Genomic DNA, 16,881 nt, shown 5'->3' with positions numbered 1-16,881 from the left:
AATTGTCAAAACAGCCAATAGTGCGGACGACAATAACATAACATAACATAACATAACACTTGTATTTGTAAAGCGCACTTATAACCCAGGGGTCTCAAGGTGCTGAATAACAGATGTTTATTGTTACCCAACTCAATAGAGAACTGGACCGCAGTGTTTTTGATTTTCCCCAGTGTATACTTTGAAAAATATCCAGAAAGGTGTGTGTCATTGTTCAAATATATAGGAATGATCAGAAAAGCTCACATCAATTATGAGGGTTACGCTTGGGTGCAATACGATAAGGAGTTCCGCGCGTGTTTAGCATGGAACCCTGGGGCACAATGGAGAGAAATCGACAATGACCTGTGGCAGCAAACAATGGGCTCAGCCAATTTTGGTAAAACCATATTTACTGCGAGTGGCCTTTTAGTACTGTACCGGCCTTTTCAGCCCCATCCCAGGTGGGGTAGGAGCAGATGTGAGGAATCAACGAGGGGTGCTCGGGACATGCTGGCATTTTAACAAAGGTTACTGCACGAGGGAGTACTGCAAATTCCTGCACCAGTGCTTCAAGTGCGCCGGGAGACACGCCCTGGTACAATGCCACAAGGCTACAGGCAGTGGACAGACAGTGCAGTGGGCACCATACCAAGGGCATGCCAGTACACAGCAGAATCATCAGGCCGCTGGTTTTCGTGGAGGATGGGGTACACACAGAAACATGGGCAAGGGCTCATACTCCAACTAATGGGGAGTGTTTGGAATTTTGGTTGGGGAAGATGCTCAGCTGCTGAGTATTGGTTTCCGGGAGGGCCTCTGGCTGGGGTATGAGGGCCCTAGGATGCGTCAGTGGACCTACAATTTGAAATCAGCACAGTCTAACAAACAGGTGGTGAGTGCAATGCTCCAGACAGAAGTGCAAGAGGGTAGAAAGGCAAGCCGTTTGATGAATGGCTACTGCCGGACTTGATCATAGCTCCCACTGGTTTGGTACATAAGAAGGGACAAAGGTCAATTTTGGCTCATTCAACATTTGTTGTGGCCAGAAGGGAATTCAGTAAATGATTTTATATCGGCGACAATCACCTCAGTATCATATTCTTTGGTGGACATGGCTAGGGAATTGGTGGAACAGGAGGGGAGGTGGGCCCAAATGGCGAAGTTTGACATCAAGTCTGCATTCTGGCTGTTGCCACTGCACTCCGAGGATTTTCAGTTGTTGGCTATTCAATTTGACAGTCAATCGAATGTGGACATGGGATGTTACATGCACATGGAGCAAGGAACTGTGATGCATTACCTTGATGATTTCTTCTTTGTGGGTCAACCCGGTTCTACTGACTGCCAACAGCAGTTGGCAAGTTTTAAAGAGCTCATGGGTAAATTGGAGTTGCCGCTGGCCCCAGAGAAAACCATTGGACCCAGCTTAGTAGTCTCCTTTCTAGGTATTGGATTGGATTCAGTGGCCATTGAGGCACAGCTACCGGTGGACAAAAAGACACACATGCAGCTGCTGTTAGACTCTCTGGGCCCGATTAAAAAAGGTAAACTTTCACTGTTGTCTAAGTTTACTACTTTTTGATATTCACAAAGGTAAGTTACTACTAGTAAAGTTAGACTTTTGATCTAAGTTTACCTTTGTGGCGGGGGCGTGGCCAAGCAACATGGCCGACAGGACGTGAGCTCTTTAGTTCCCGGCCGGACCACCGCGTAATCCTGTCAAAATCCTAAAACCTGGACCTGATCACCAGCCCAGAATACCATACTGCATGTTGGCAACCCACAGTGCACCAGAAATGTCACCTGCCGGCCAAGAAAATTAAGAAATGAAGGCATTGGGAGCGAGGCTTTGTTAGGTCTGGGAAGAGGTCGGGCCTCGTGACACTGCAATATCCGGAGGGGAGCATGGCGGAGGCCCTAGGATCTCCTGAAACCCTGAGGACCCAGAAGTTTCAGGGCGTGCAGTTTCCCCGCTGCCCCTGTGGGCTTCCCCCCTACTCAGAGGCATGGAAGAGATCGGTTGGCGTCCCTGGCAGGGGTGGAGGCTCCGCTGTCCCTGGCTGGCTGCAGCGGAGAGGGGTAGTGCCCGGAGTGCGGTGAAGGCGGTCGATGCCTGGCCGTGATCCTGAGTTGAGCGGTGAGTGTCTGGCTACCCAGGTGTGGGGCGGACCCGGAGCGGTAGGATGGGACCCGCCTGTCATCTGGTCATCATCGCCAGGCATCTGGCCTGCTCGGAGTGTGGCGAGGCGGAATTTGCACCTGACTGCTTTGGAGAGCGGCGGGTGCCCGGGGACTCCTTGAACGCCCTCAGGCCCATGAAGTTTTGGGGCGTGCAATCTCCCGCTGCTCCTCTGTGCTCCCCCCCAGAGGTACGGAAAGAGTCGGCTGGCCTTGGGACACGTCCCCGACCGGGGCGGAGGCATGGAATGGAATGGAATGGAATAGGTTTTTATATAGCGCGATAGCTACCCGCAGGCGTCCCAGCGCTTTAGCAGAATACAGGTGGGTGAAGCGGGTCGAGGTTATCGGCTGAAGAAGAAGGTTTTTAGTTTTTTTCGGAAGAGCAGGATGTTAGGTTCTGAGCGGATAGAGAGTGGAAGGGAGTTCCAGAGCCTTGCCGCGTTTGTTGAGAACATTCTTCCTCCACTTCTTTCTCTTTTGAACCTGGGATTGATGACTTGGAAGGCGAGGGTCGACATCAGCTGCCTTTTGGGATGGTAGGGATGAAGACGCAGAGGGTCATGCTAGACGCAGCAACATCCGTGTTCTGGGCTTTCCTGAAAGAGCAGAGGGGAGGTCGGCAGGGCTGTTCCTGGAGCAGTGGATTAAAACACAGCTGTGCCCCTTGGGCCTGTCGGATATGTTCGCCATCGAGAGGGTGCATAGGGCTCCGGCGCCTCTGCCACCCTCCGGGGGGTCCCTCTCGTGCGTTCATCGCAAAAATCTTGAACTATAGAGACAGAGACTGAATCCTCAGGGCTGCTAGAGAGCAACAAGGCATTCAATTCAAAAGTAGCAAGATCTCCATTTATCCTGATTATACCAAGCAGGTGCAGGAACAAAAGAAATTGTTCCTAGGTGTAAAGAGGAAATTAAGGGACGTGCACCTACAATACATGCTGTTATACTAAGCAAAACTGAAGGTCTAGGCCCAGGGCAAGGCGCATTTCTTCGAGAGCCCTGAGGAGGTTCTGGAATGGTTTTAGATCAGGGGGTATGCACTTCCACCGCGAGAGCCATGGAACTGAAGCAAGAAATGGGGCACCAGACCACCACAGGGGACATGGGCCGGGGGGGACCCGCTGGGCCTTCAGCTGCGGGGACATTGCAGCGCCTGCAAATAGGCATGCAACAAGAAAACAGAGTTTAAGTGTCCGGGTGACAAAATCTACAATATAGTATCAAACATCAACTGCATGACAAAATTTGTTGTATACATTATTGAGTGTAGATGCAAAAAAAGATATGTCGGTAGCATGATTCGGACATTACGTGAGAGAATAGGTGAACATATAAGAGCGGTCAAGCAAGGGGACGTTAGATATCCCATTGCTGCACACATAACACATTGCCATGCACAGGCAATTCATAAACAATTTGAATTCTTTGGAATTGAACAGATCCAGTGACACCCAAGGGGAGGGAACAGAGAATTAGCCCTACGCAGGCGCGAGGCACTTTGGATCCTCAGATTGCGCAGCACTGAGATATGGCTAAATGTAGACTTGGAACTTCATTACTTCCTGGGAAGATGAATGCATAGGGCTGCCACACTCTGTGCATCATAACTGCTTCCTATGTGCAATATTCTCTCCAGCAATGCAGAATAAAGAAAGACCATTTTTTTACTTAGACAGTATATATATAAAGTAACTTGTTTGATGTTGTTTAGCCTCAATTTCTGCTTTATGTATTAATTTTCTATTTTGCCACGTGATTTATGCGTTATTCATGTTCCACATTACGTTATATAAATTACTTTACCCTTAGGAGATGGAGGAGAAAGGATTTAACCCAAGAGTAGTCCTGCACTTATATTTGCTAATTATGGTGCTTGGGTACACTGCTCTGCCCGCGAATTTCTGCACAACACAGGCGTACTAATCACCATGTTATATATAGTCTTGGAGATGTTTATACCGCACCTTGCATGTTTTTATACACTGCTCGTTCAACAAATATGTGCACAACACAGATGTACCGATCACCTATTTATCTATAGCCTTGGATATGTTTATATTGCATTCCCCACTTTCTAAAATGGCAGTCACTCCGCATCTTTGATGATGAGGATGCTTATCACCATCTTCCTAGAAATAAAGGTGCCATTTACAAACCATTTTGGCCTTTCATCGAAATCACGACACTTTGATTGTATAATATATTAGTTTTTTCTTGGTGATGGTTTGTACCTGTTTTGGATGCTATCCGGTGGCACTCCAATATGGCCACTACGTAAGATGGTATGAGGTCCAGCCTGTCGTTTGTCTTTACTACTGTGGAGGTCAGAATAGGTTAATTCCTTCTTTTATGCCGCCGTACTTGGGGGCATATTATCAAGACAGGCGATAAAATTATCGCCGCTTTAGCGGCAGAAAACTGCCGCTAAAACGGCGATAATGGGCTTGATAATATGCTCTATGGAATTCCAATTGAAGCCCATGTTAGATGTGAAGGGTGTCTAACATGGGCTTCAATTGGGATTCCATAGAGCATATTATCAAGCCCATTATCGCCGTTTTAGCAGCAGTTTTCTGCCGCTAAAGCGGCGATAATTTTATCGCCTGTCTTGATAATATGCCCCTTGATTTTTAAGCCGGCATATAAACGCTCTTACGGCACATCTCGCTCGTGTTCCGTACTCTGCTTTACATGAGGAGCAACATCCCTAAATCCGGATACCTCGAACAGGGCACAAGTCCTAAAAAAAGAAGTGGGGGGACGCTGTCACCGGAAGTGACGTCACAACAGGAATAATTAAATAAATAATCTGAGTCGTCAGATTATGAGAACCTAACCAAAAGGGTATAGGGAAAGCACTTGTTTCCCGAGAAACCCAAGAAAAAGAAAGAAAGGGCAATTCCTTTCTTTAGTCCCCTCACTCACCAGGGTTTCCCCACGGTGACACGCTTCATCATTGGGGTCCTCTCAGTCCTCTACGGACTGAGGCGTGCTGCGACTTGCGGATTTACGTAGGAGCACTGAACAAGACTATGTGTTGTGCAAGTGTTGTGGTGTGGAGTGGTTTAAAGTGAGTTAAAATAATTAACTAGTGGGCCAATCTAAATTTATTTTTGCTCCTAGCTAATTAATTAAAAAAGTGGGTAATATGCTAGAGATAACTACTAAAATGGGTAAGTGTACCTAGCATATGTTGTCGACTAGTTTCAAGCTTCCCAAGCTCTTCATCAGGACTACACTGGGACCAGCCCAGTGTGAATACCACTCCTAGAAGACCTAAATTGGTGCATAAAATAAGTGAAAAAAACGAAAAACGCTGTGCAAATTAAGCATGCGTTATTCAAAATACATACGTAATGTACGTCTCATGGAATTCTGTAGGATGGAAAACAGACATTAGGGGAGAAAAGGCAGATTATGCATTATTGTCTTAGGATAAAAAAAGGTGAAAACACTATGCACCAGTGTCGCAATGCTCATTATTCACAAAATATAATTGTGCCACTGTATAGTTCTCCCGACAGTACATCATTAATGCTGGCGTCTAGCTATATAGTGAATAAAGGTGATCGTGAATGCACGAAGTGCACATTTAATAGCACACACAAAGTCAAAAAATATGCGTCTGACAACATAAATTACACACAAGACAAACAAAATAACGAAAATACATACATTTTAAAAGGCAAAACTGTGCCTCATGGTCGACTGAGGGGGGGTTGGACACTCGTACACCTAGGATAAAGGTACAAGCCATAAAGTAACAAAGTACTTCAAGCGCTGTCCTGGTAGGAATTCCAGCGCAGAATGAAGAGAGTAAGAGTGGAGAACCATTAAGATTACGAGGGGCAAAGGCAACCCCCTGCTGCGTGGTTACTCACTTGTACTTGTCAGGCCACCCGCCGGAAAACACCTACTGGTACACTGCCTCGCCGACCGCATACTGACTGGATGCGAGCCGGGTGCCTAGATATCTACCTGGTGGGGGTGTGAAAAGGAAGAAGGGACTCGCCGGTTGCGGTCGTGTTCCATAGCCGCCATCTTAGTACTGGCATATATCGTAAATAGAGGGATAAGAGTAATTGAAAAAGAAGTTAGTAGTTAACAGGAACGCAAGGGATTAGCCATCCGCTGTGTGTATCTAAGAAAACGGAGAGGAAAAATTCGCTGGTTGTGGTTCCCCTCGATCGCCGCCATCTTAGAGCAGGTACCAGTTGTCAAAGTTACTAAGACGTACAAAATCAAGAGAAATTAATAATAGGCAATGTCATAAGTGTTAAATTCATCTACTCCGTTCAGTGCATAAAAAACGGAGAAGGCTAAAGAGCCTTAGGGTGTCAAATCTCGTAACTAAAATAGGTTCGGCCATCTTAGGTAGGGAAGAACGTGTAAGAAAAGGTAACCAAGCAGTGCCACACTAATTCTTTGAAAATCAATGAGTATAAGCCCATAGTTTGGGGGAACTAGTAGTCCCATTAGTGACTCCATGCTAGGTTTTAAACAAACCTCCATGCTAGGTTCGACACAAAACCATATACACCTCTCATGGGTGAAATGAAAAGATAGTTACTTCAGTTGTAATCTTGCTTGTAAGGGCCACTTGAAAAATAACTCGAGAAAATTATATCACTCGTATTATTAGACCCAATAAAACGCAATGGCGTGCTCGAATTGCCAAATATAATATTTTAGGCTGATACATTTAGGGTACCAAAAACAAAGTGGTTGGATAACAAGAGGTTGCTGACAGATAACTCAGTTTGTAGTGAAAAGGCCCCATGGTATATCATCATTAAGGCCGTGGTCGTCTGAACGCAGTTTAAACACCCAACGTTGTTCTTTTTCGTGTAGATTCTTCTCCCTGTTGGGATAGTTACTGACATGTTCGAGAATGACCCAGCTGAAGTCATTTGGTGTATGTTGTTTATCCAAGAAATGCGTCGTCATTTTGGTGTTATTATGTTTGCATCTGAAGTTGCTGCGGTGTTCGACCATTCTCGTGCTCACTTTTCTTGTGGTCATTCCCACGTAGTGAAGATTACATACGCATGTAATGAGGTATACTACCCCGGTAGTGTTGCAATTCGTAAAGGATCGCAGATTCCACGTCATGCCATTGTTGCAGGTGACAGTCTTAGTTGCTGTGGTTAGGTGACATACACTGCAGTTGGCACAGGGGTAATGTCCCTCTGGGAGTGGGTGTAGTAGGCGTACTGGACCAACCGTCCTTGTTGAATTAGGTCTGGTATGTACCAAATAGTTCTTGATGTTTTTTGCTTTTTTATGGCTAAACATAGGTAGTTGCAGATTAAGACCCCCACTGTTGAGGATTCGCCAATGTCTTTTGATGATCTTGGTCACCAGATCAGATGCGGTGTTGAAAGTTGTGATGCAGATTTGTCGTTTCACATTCTTATCCGATGTTTTTTCAGGTTTAGGTTCCAGAAGCGCATCACGGTTATTGTTGGATGCTCGTTTTTGTGCTTTGGACACAAGATGTGATGGGTAATGTCGTTGCATCAATTTTTTGGATAAATCTTGAGCTTGCCTTTTGTAGTCCTCTCTCGTGGTGCAGTTGCGTCTTAGACGTAAGAATTGCCCGAAGGGTAGATTATCTTTGAGACTTCTCGGGTGGAAACTCTCATATACCAAGAGGCAGTTTCTTGCCGTAGGTTTAAAATGTGTAGTCGTGATCAGGCGGCCGTCGCGCGCCGATATGTTAAGGTCAAGAAAGACCAAATCTGATCTGCTCATGGTGAAGGTGAACTTTAGAAATGGATCTTGTTGGTTAAGCCAGAGAAAAAAGGATTCAAAATCCGTCTCGTTACCCTCCCAGATGAGGAACACATCGTCGATGTATCTCTTCCATAACTTGATATTGTTGATGTGTGGGTTGTTGTTATGGAGGATCTTATGTCGTTCCAGATGGTGTACGTAGAGCCCAGCCAGGCTCGGCGCAAAGGTGCTTCCCATGCTCGTACCGTGGGTTTGTTTGAACAAAGAATCATTGAATTGAAAGAAATTTTCTGTTAGAGCTAGGCGACAGCATTCCAACACCACATGTCTGGGTGTGTGGTAAGCCCAATCATTTTCGAAGAGTACTTCCTCAAGGATGTCCAGTGTATCCTTGTGTGGTAAACTGGTGTACAAGCTTTCCACATCGAGGCTGATTAAGATGCTGGTTGTAGGATTGAATTCTAGATTTTGAATTAGACACAGAACAGCTTTAGTGTCTTGTAGATACGTGTCGGTCGCTTGGACAAGTGGTCTCAAAAAAGCGTCGGCGAATTTCGACAGGGGTTCTAGAATAGAACCAATTCCTGAAACTATGGGCCTGCCAGGTGGTTTCACCATAGACTTGTGTATCTTAGGGATAGTGTAAAAGTAGGGGATGACTGGTTGCTTGTTTTCCAGAAATTCCGCCTCTTTTCTACTAATCCAGTCATTGACAAGGGATTCTTCAACCAGGTTCGCAATCTCAATCCTCAGCCGTTCAGTTGGGTTGGTTGGTGTAGCTAGGTAGTTTCTTCTGTCGTCCAGCAGTCGGAGACATTCAGTTTGGTAATCTGATGTCTCTTGGAGGACTATGGCTCCCCCCTTGTCGGCTGGTTTAATAGTGACAGTTTCGTCTTTGGAGAGTTGGTGAATCGCCTCTTGTTCAATTTTACTTGTGTTATGGAAGACTCTTATGGATTTAGGGTCCAATTCCCTAATCTCCTTAATTACTGCTTTTTCGAATGCTAGTAATTCAATAGGAAGGGTATTGGGAGGAGGTGTGAAATTAGATTTTTTGTGCAGTCCTGTGTCCGTCTTAGATGTAAGGTCTGCTTCTTTGTCTTTGAAACTCTTTGGGTACAAACCCTAAACCCTTCTAGGGTTTAGGGTTTGTACCCACAGCAACCTTGGATAAATTTAAACTGATCTGCGAATTGAAAGAATTTATACGCAGAATCAAGTTGGAAGTTTTTTTCAAAGACAAAGAAGCAGACCTTACATCTAAGACGGACACAGGACTGCACAAAAAATCTAATTTCACACCTCCTCCCAATACCCTTCCTATTGAATTACTAGCATTCGAAAAAGCAGTAATTAAGGAGATTAGGGAATTGGACCCTAAATCCATAAGAGTCTTCCATAACACAAGTAAAATTGAACAAGAGGCGATTCACCAACTCTCCAAAGACGAAACTGTCACTATTAAACCAGCCGACAAGGGGGGAGCCATAGTCCTCCAAGAGACATCAGATTACCAAACTGAATGTCTCCGACTGCTGGACGACAGAAGAAACTACCTAGCTACACCAACCAACCCAACTGAACGGCTGAGGATTGAGATTGCGAACCTGGTTGAAGAATCCCTTGTCAATGACTGGATTAGTAGAAAAGAGGCGGAATTTCTGGAAAACAAGCAACCAGTCATCCCCTACTTTTACACTATCCCTAAGATACACAAGTCTATGGTGAAACCACCTGGCAGGCCCATAGTTTCAGGAATTGGTTCTATTCTAGAACCCCTGTCGAAATTCGCCGACGCTTTTTTGAGACCACTTGTCCAAGCGACCGACACGTATCTACAAGACACTAAAGCTGTTCTGTGTCTAATTCAAAATCTAGAATTCAATCCTACAACCAGCATCTTAATCAGCCTCGATGTGGAAAGCTTGTACACCAGTTTACCACACAAGGATACACTGGACATCCTTGAGGAAGTACTCTTCGAAAATGATTGGGCTTACCACACACCCAGACATGTGGTGTTGGAATGCTGTCGCCTAGCTCTAACAGAAAATTTCTTTCAATTCAATGATTCTTTGTTCAAACAAACCCACGGTACGAGCATGGGAAGCACCTTTGCGCCGAGCCTGGCTGGGCTCTACGTACACCATCTGGAACGACATAAGATCCTCCATAACAACAACCCACACATCAACAATATCAAGTTATGGAAGAGATACATCGACGATGTGTTCCTCATCTGGGAGGGTAACGAGACGGATTTTGAATCCTTTTTTCTCTGGCTTAACCAACAAGATCCATTTCTAAAGTTCACCTTCACCATGAGCAGATCAGATTTGGTCTTTCTTGACCTTAACATATCGGCGCGCGACGGCCGCCTGATCACGACTACACATTTTAAACCTACGGCAAGAAACTGCCTCTTGGTATATGAGAGTTTCCACCCGAGAAGTCTCAAAGATAATCTACCCTTCGGGCAATTCTTACGTCTAAGACGCAACTGCACCACGAGAGAGGACTACAAAAGGCAAGCTCAAGATTTATCCAAAAAATTGATGCAACGACATTACCCATCACATCTTGTGTCCAAAGCACAAAAACGAGCATCCAACAATAACCGTGATGCGCTTCTGGAACCTAAACCTGAAAAAACATCGGATAAGAATGTGAAACGACAAATCTGCATCACAACTTTCAACACCGCATCTGATCTGGTGACCAAGATCATCAAAAGACATTGGCGAATCCTCAACAGTGGGGGTCTTAATCTGCAACTACCTATGTTTAGCCATAAAAAAGCAAAAAACATCAAGAACTATTTGGTACATACCAGACCTAATTCAACAAGGACGGTTGGTCCAGTACGCCTACTACACCCACTCCCAGAGGGACATTACCCCTGTGCCAACTGCAGTGTATGTCACCTAACCACAGCAACTAAGACTGTCACCTGCAACAATGGCATGACGTGGAATCTGCGATCCTTTACGAATTGCAACACTACCGGGGTAGTATACCTCATTACATGCGTATGTAATCTTCACTACGTGGGAATGACCACAAGAAAAGTGAGCACGAGAATGGTCGAACACCGCAGCAACTTCAGATGCAAACATAATAACACCAAAATGACGACGCATTTCTTGGATAAACAACATACACCAAATGACTTCAGCTGGGTCATTCTCGAACATGTCAGTAACTATCCCAACAGGGAGAAGAATCTACACGAAAAAGAACAACGTTGGGTGTTTAAACTGCGTTCAGACGACCACGGCCTTAATGATGATATACCATGGGGCCTTTTCACTACAAACTGAGTTATCTGTCAGCAACCTCTTGTTATCCAACCACTTTGTTTTTGGTACCCTAAATGTATCAGCCTAAAATATTATATTTGGCAATTCGAGCACGCCATTGCGTTTTATTGGGTCTAATAATACGAGTGATATAATTTTCTCGAGTTATTTTTCAAGTGGCCCTTACAAGCAAGATTACAACTGAAGTAACTATCTTTTCATTTCACCCATGAGAGGTGTATATGGTTTTGTGTCGAACCTAGCATGGAGGTTTGTTTAAAACCTAGCATGGAGTCACTAATGGGACTACTAGTTCCCCCAAACTATGGGCTTATACTCATTGATTTTCAAAGAATTAGTGTGGCACTGCTTGGTTACCTTTTCTTACACGTTCTTCCCTACCTAAGATGGCCGAACCTATTTTAGTTACGAGATTTGACACCCTAAGGCTCTTTAGCCTTCTCCGTTTTTTATGCACTGAACGGAGTAGATGAATTTAACACTTATGACATTGCCTATTATTAATTTCTCTTGATTTTGTACGTCTTAGTAACTTTGACAACTGGTACCTGCTCTAAGATGGCGGCGATCGAGGGGAACCACAACCAGCGAATTTTTCCTCTCCGTTTTCTTAGATACACACAGCGGATGGCTAATCCCTTGCGTTCCTGTTAACTACTAACTTCTTTTTCAATTACTCTTATCCCTCTATTTACGATATATGCCAGTACTAAGATGGCGGCTATGGAACACGACCGCAACCGGCGAGTCCCTTCTTCCTTTTCACACCCCCACCAGGTAGATATCTAGGCACCCGGCTCGCATCCAGTCAGTATGCGGTCGGCGAGGCAGTGTACCAGTAGGTGTTTTCCGGCGGGTGGCCTGACAAGTACAAGTGAGTAACCACGCAGCAGGGGGTTGCCTTTGCCCCTCGTAATCTTAATGGTTCTCCACTCTTACTCTCTTCATTCTGCGCTGGAATTCCTACCAGGACAGCGCTTGAAGTACTTTGTTACTTTATGGCTTGTACCTTTATCCTAGGTGTACGAGTGTCCAACCCCCCCTCAGTCGACCATGAGGCACAGTTTTGCCTTTTAAAATGTATGTATTTTCGTTATTTTGTTTGTCTTGTGTGTAATTTATGTTGTCAGACGCATATTTTTTGACTTTGTGTGTGCTATTAAATGTGCACTTCGTGCATTCACGATCACCTTTATTCACTATATAGCTAGACGCCAGCATTAATGATGTACTGTCGGGAGAACTATACAGTGGCACAATTATATTTTGTGAATAATGAGCATTGCGACACTGGTGCATAGTGTTTTCACCTTTTTTTATCCTAAGACAATAATGCATAATCTGCCTTTTCTCCCCTAATGTCTGTTTTCCATCCTACAGAATTCCATGAGACGTACATTACGTATGTATTTTGAATAACGCATGCTTAATTTGCACAGCGTTTTTCGTTTTTTTCACTTATTTTATGCACCAATTTAGGTCTTCTAGGAGTGGTATTCACACTGGGCTGGTCCCAGTGTAGTCCTGATGAAGAGCTTGGGAAGCTTGAAACTAGTCGACAACATATGCTAGGTACACTTACCCATTTTAGTAGTTATCTCTAGCATATTACCCACTTTTTTAATTAATTAGCTAGGAGCAAAAATAAATTTAGATTGGCCCACTAGTTAATTATTTTAACTCACTTTAAACCACTCCACACCACAACACTTGCACAACACATAGTCTTGTTCAGTGCTCCTACGTAAATCCGCAAGTCGCAGCACGCCTCAGTCCGTAGAGGACTGAGAGGACCCCAATGATGAAGCGTGTCACCGTGGGGAAACCCTGGTGAGTGAGGGGACTAAAGAAAGGAATTGCCCTTTCTTTCTTTTTCTTGGGTTTCTCGGGAAACAAGTGCTTTCCCTATACCCTTTTGGTTAGGTTCTCATAATCTGACGACTCAGATTATTTATTTAATTATACATACATTGGGAGGGTGAACCTAACCGTTAAAAACCTCTCTTTCCCCCCTTTTTTTGATATACTTGGTCACAACAGGAATCTCATGAAAAGAAGTGGGGGGACGCTGTCACCGGAAGTGACGTCACAACAGGAATCTCATGAGTATTCATATGCCTTTAGATGACGGGGCATTTCACAGCACTGCTACCCCTGGTCTGTTCCTCGATGTCCTTTGCAACCCTCCCTCCCCCCCGAGGGGGTGCCCCAGTTGCACAACGAAGTGCTCAAAAGTGCACAAGATACAGAAGGACACACATTCCAAGCGTTAACCGCCAACGCCTGCTCGCTCCGCCTCCCAATCACTCCAGCCTGCACACACCACCGTTGCCTCTTAAAGTCTCCAATTACAAATATTAGCATATCTTTGGTAATTTACGGGAAACTTCCCTCCCACCCGGGATCTCTGCTCACACAATGCTGTCCAGCTTTTGGGCAGGGGGGACGGCGTCCACCCGGAAAAACCTGGTAAAATAAGTGGGGGGACGCCGTCCACCCGCGTGGTACCCCGACTCGAGCCCTGACCTCGAATTACGGTAAGGAGGGGACTGATTTAGGGCATTATTTACTCGTAAAATGCGCTTTTGAATGACGTGGTGTTCATTTCTACCATGTGCTGGCATAGAGATTTAGATAACGGAGCAGGTGAATTGAATCGGGTACTCTTCATAATAATTTTCTTTTTACATCCTGTCATATATACTTGGCGACGAATGCCATTAAGAAGATAAGTTGCTTTGGGGCTTGTGATATGAACATGGCGCATGGGCCTGCAGAAAATGCATATGCTGATTTGTTTCTTGGATTATTGATTTATGTTAAATAGAATCCCTGATTTGATTATTACTGCACAATTTGACTTTGGGAAATATAGCAGTCTGTTGGCCAATTTTGAAGAATAACAATTTGATTTTAAAGGCCAATGGCAAGCAATGTAGCATTTGGAAAGTTTTAGTTTTTTAAAACATGGATTAGTTTGAGAAGCTAGAGGTTATGTTGTGAATGAAACTGACCTTTAAAGAACATGTTTTGAGGCATCCCCGGCATCATTTTGTTTTAGAATCTGAGACTGTGGGACACAATAGTATCCCTTGGATATATGCACTGCTGTATTTGATGTCGCGAGAAACAGAACTTCTTTGTGGTTTGGAATTATCACCACAAAAGAAGTAGGTGGTGAGACTTATTTAACGCTTCAGAACAGATTTACAGAGAGTTCTCTTTCACCAACCACTTGGTGAGACTGCAGAAACGTTATGTACACCTAATAGTGTATCAGGTAATACATTGCTTATCCTGTTTGTTTTGTGCAGACTTGATAAAGTCGCAGGTCGATTTCCCATGTAAGCGACGAAACACATGTCTGCTGTTTGAAGACCCAGAGAATAAAGAAAAGAACAAAAATTCACTTTCCTGTGTTCAATTTGTGCTTACACTACGCAGTTTGATCATTACTGTGACATTATTTTCGTGTGCTGAGGATTTACTTTTGTGTGTAGCCTTGCTGCCTGTACATGTTACAAAACACTCCATGCCCTATTCCCAGGTGAATATTACGGGCTCTGGATTCCATACTGATAGACCTGTATTGGGCAGGTCGTCGCAGCAGAGTGGCGCTTTCCACACTAAATCGCACAGATGAGGGGGGTGGACTCGAGGCACCTAGAATGGAGCTCTATTATTATGCAGCTCAACTACAGCACACAGCGAAATGGTTTGCTGAGGGGGACAGTTGGGAGAAAAGTCACCGACATGCCGTACCTCGGCTTGCAGGGTGCGGGCACCCCTGCCATGGCACCATATGTGGTCAGACAGACTACGCGCATACATTCGTGGAGCGAATCTTGAGACACGCCCTGTTCCATCGGGAGGTGTCGGTGTGGGACATTGCGCCGATTAGGAGGGTGATGTCCAATATATCATGCCGAGCGTGGCAGGAGGGGGTTGCAATATGCTCGCGGATTTGTATTTGGGCGAGAGCTTCATCACCTTTGAACAAGCCTGTGATGAGTTTGGACTGGGGCAAGGACAATACCTAGAATACGCTGCCTTAGCTAATATTTTCAAAGGAATATGGCCCATGTACCCAGCGATCCCACAGCTCATGCAAACATTAGACATCCTATTCACTTGTGGAGCAGGAAGATGTACTATTTCACTACTGTATAGGGCCAGGAGGATGGATGCCAGTGCTCCCCCACCTGGGGCGTTCGCTACTTTGAATGCAGATCTGGAGGTGCCACTGGAGGATAAGGACTGGGGGCGGTGGGTGCACTTATGCACACTGTCTCCTGTAATGCCTGATCCCGGCTAATTCATTACAACTATATGCATCATACATATATGACCCCGGAGAGAAAACATCGCATGGCTCCCAATAGGTCCAACTCATGCCCTAGGTGCCACAAGGAAGGGGCTAATTTCTTTAACTTGGCTTGAGAATGCCCCGAGCTCAGTAGCTTCTGGACAGAGGTAGTGGAGCAGCTCAAAGGCAGTGTGAACAGGCGAGTGCAATTGACACCCACCCATTGCCTATTGGGTTAATTTGAAAACCTAAAAAGCAAAGTAAGACAGTGTGACCGGATGCCTGAAGTGGGTACTAAGAAAACGACTCAAGATGGCCACGAACTGCGTTTTAACTTCTTTATTTAGACATGTACAGTTATGTAATTGTTAACGGAGCACAATCCTTGTTCAGGTGTTCCAACATCTTCTTTCTCTTTCAGGTTCTTCGGAGTTCCTCCCCGACAGCACCCTCGACAGAAAATAAAGAACCAGGTAAGTGTCTGTCCTTGTTTACTAGAAGGGGGAGGGAATTCGCGCTACTATGGGGAGGGGCTGCGCGTTTAGCAACCTATTGATTATAATGCCAAAAAATATATAGTTGAAAGTATCAAAATAAATATTGAACTGTCTCTTGCCTTTGTGTCCCTCTTCTCTTCACCTGCAGAAGAGGGCGTCTATCTGTTTGTCCCCCTTTTTTTTATCTCATCTTTTATTCTGTCCCTCCCTTTCTTTTTTCCTTTTCTCCTATTTGGTTAGCCCCTGTTTTGGAGGTATCCTTCTTTCTTTCCTGTTCTGTGGTTTCTCTTTTTTCCTTTTCTCCTCCCCTCCCCTCCCCTTCACACTCCTCTTGTCTTTTAGCTTTACTGTTGATTTCTGATAAAGAAACGAGGACGCACCTGGTGGAGCCACGCCCCTCCTGGGATGTGGCGGGAACCATCAGCTGACTGGCAGCGAGGGAGCTCCTTCTCAGCCGGGTCTTCTTGGGGTCTCACGGACAACTCGGGCTCCCTCTTCTCCACTCCTTCCCCGTCCCCTTCTTGTTCCGGGTCAGCTGCGATGACGTGACTCCTACCCTGTGCCTGACTTCCGAGCCAGGCAAGGAGGAGCGGACAGTCGGTATATTGCCGTCACCGGGTTGGTGACAGACAGCATATAGACTCCTGCAACTACTATTAGTACTAGCGAGGCGCAGAATTGCAATTGTGTGGATGAGGGTGTGAGCACCTGAGATTTTGGCATGGATGCGAGATGTGCGTTAATGGACATTAGTTGAGGAGGTGCACATGAAGAGATGTCGTAGCGATGAGAAATTAGAGGATAAATTAAGGCTTTGGATGGAGCTCTGTCAAGACCTACTGCCCTACGGCCTTCAGAC

General features: G+C 45.2%; 1 long non-coding RNA gene across 1 annotated transcript in view; it reads right to left on the bottom strand.

The window, feature by feature from the left end:
- Window positions 1-16,532, bottom strand: part of LOC146817151 (uncharacterized) — a 29,893-nt gene extending 13,361 nt beyond the window's left edge. Inside the window, exon 1 of the long non-coding RNA XR_014962494.1 lies at window positions 16,403-16,532. This is a non-coding gene — a long non-coding RNA (uncharacterized LOC146817151). The remainder of the gene's footprint in view (window positions 1-16,402) is intronic.
- Between the last annotated feature and the right edge of the window lie 349 nt (window positions 16,533-16,881).

Source organism: Triturus cristatus, chromosome 6 (assembly GCF_964204655.1).
Source record: "Triturus cristatus chromosome 6, aTriCri1.1, whole genome shotgun sequence".
Taxonomy (NCBI): Eukaryota; Metazoa; Chordata; class Amphibia; order Caudata; family Salamandridae; genus Triturus; species Triturus cristatus.
This window is presented reverse-complemented; position numbering and strand designations above follow the sequence as displayed.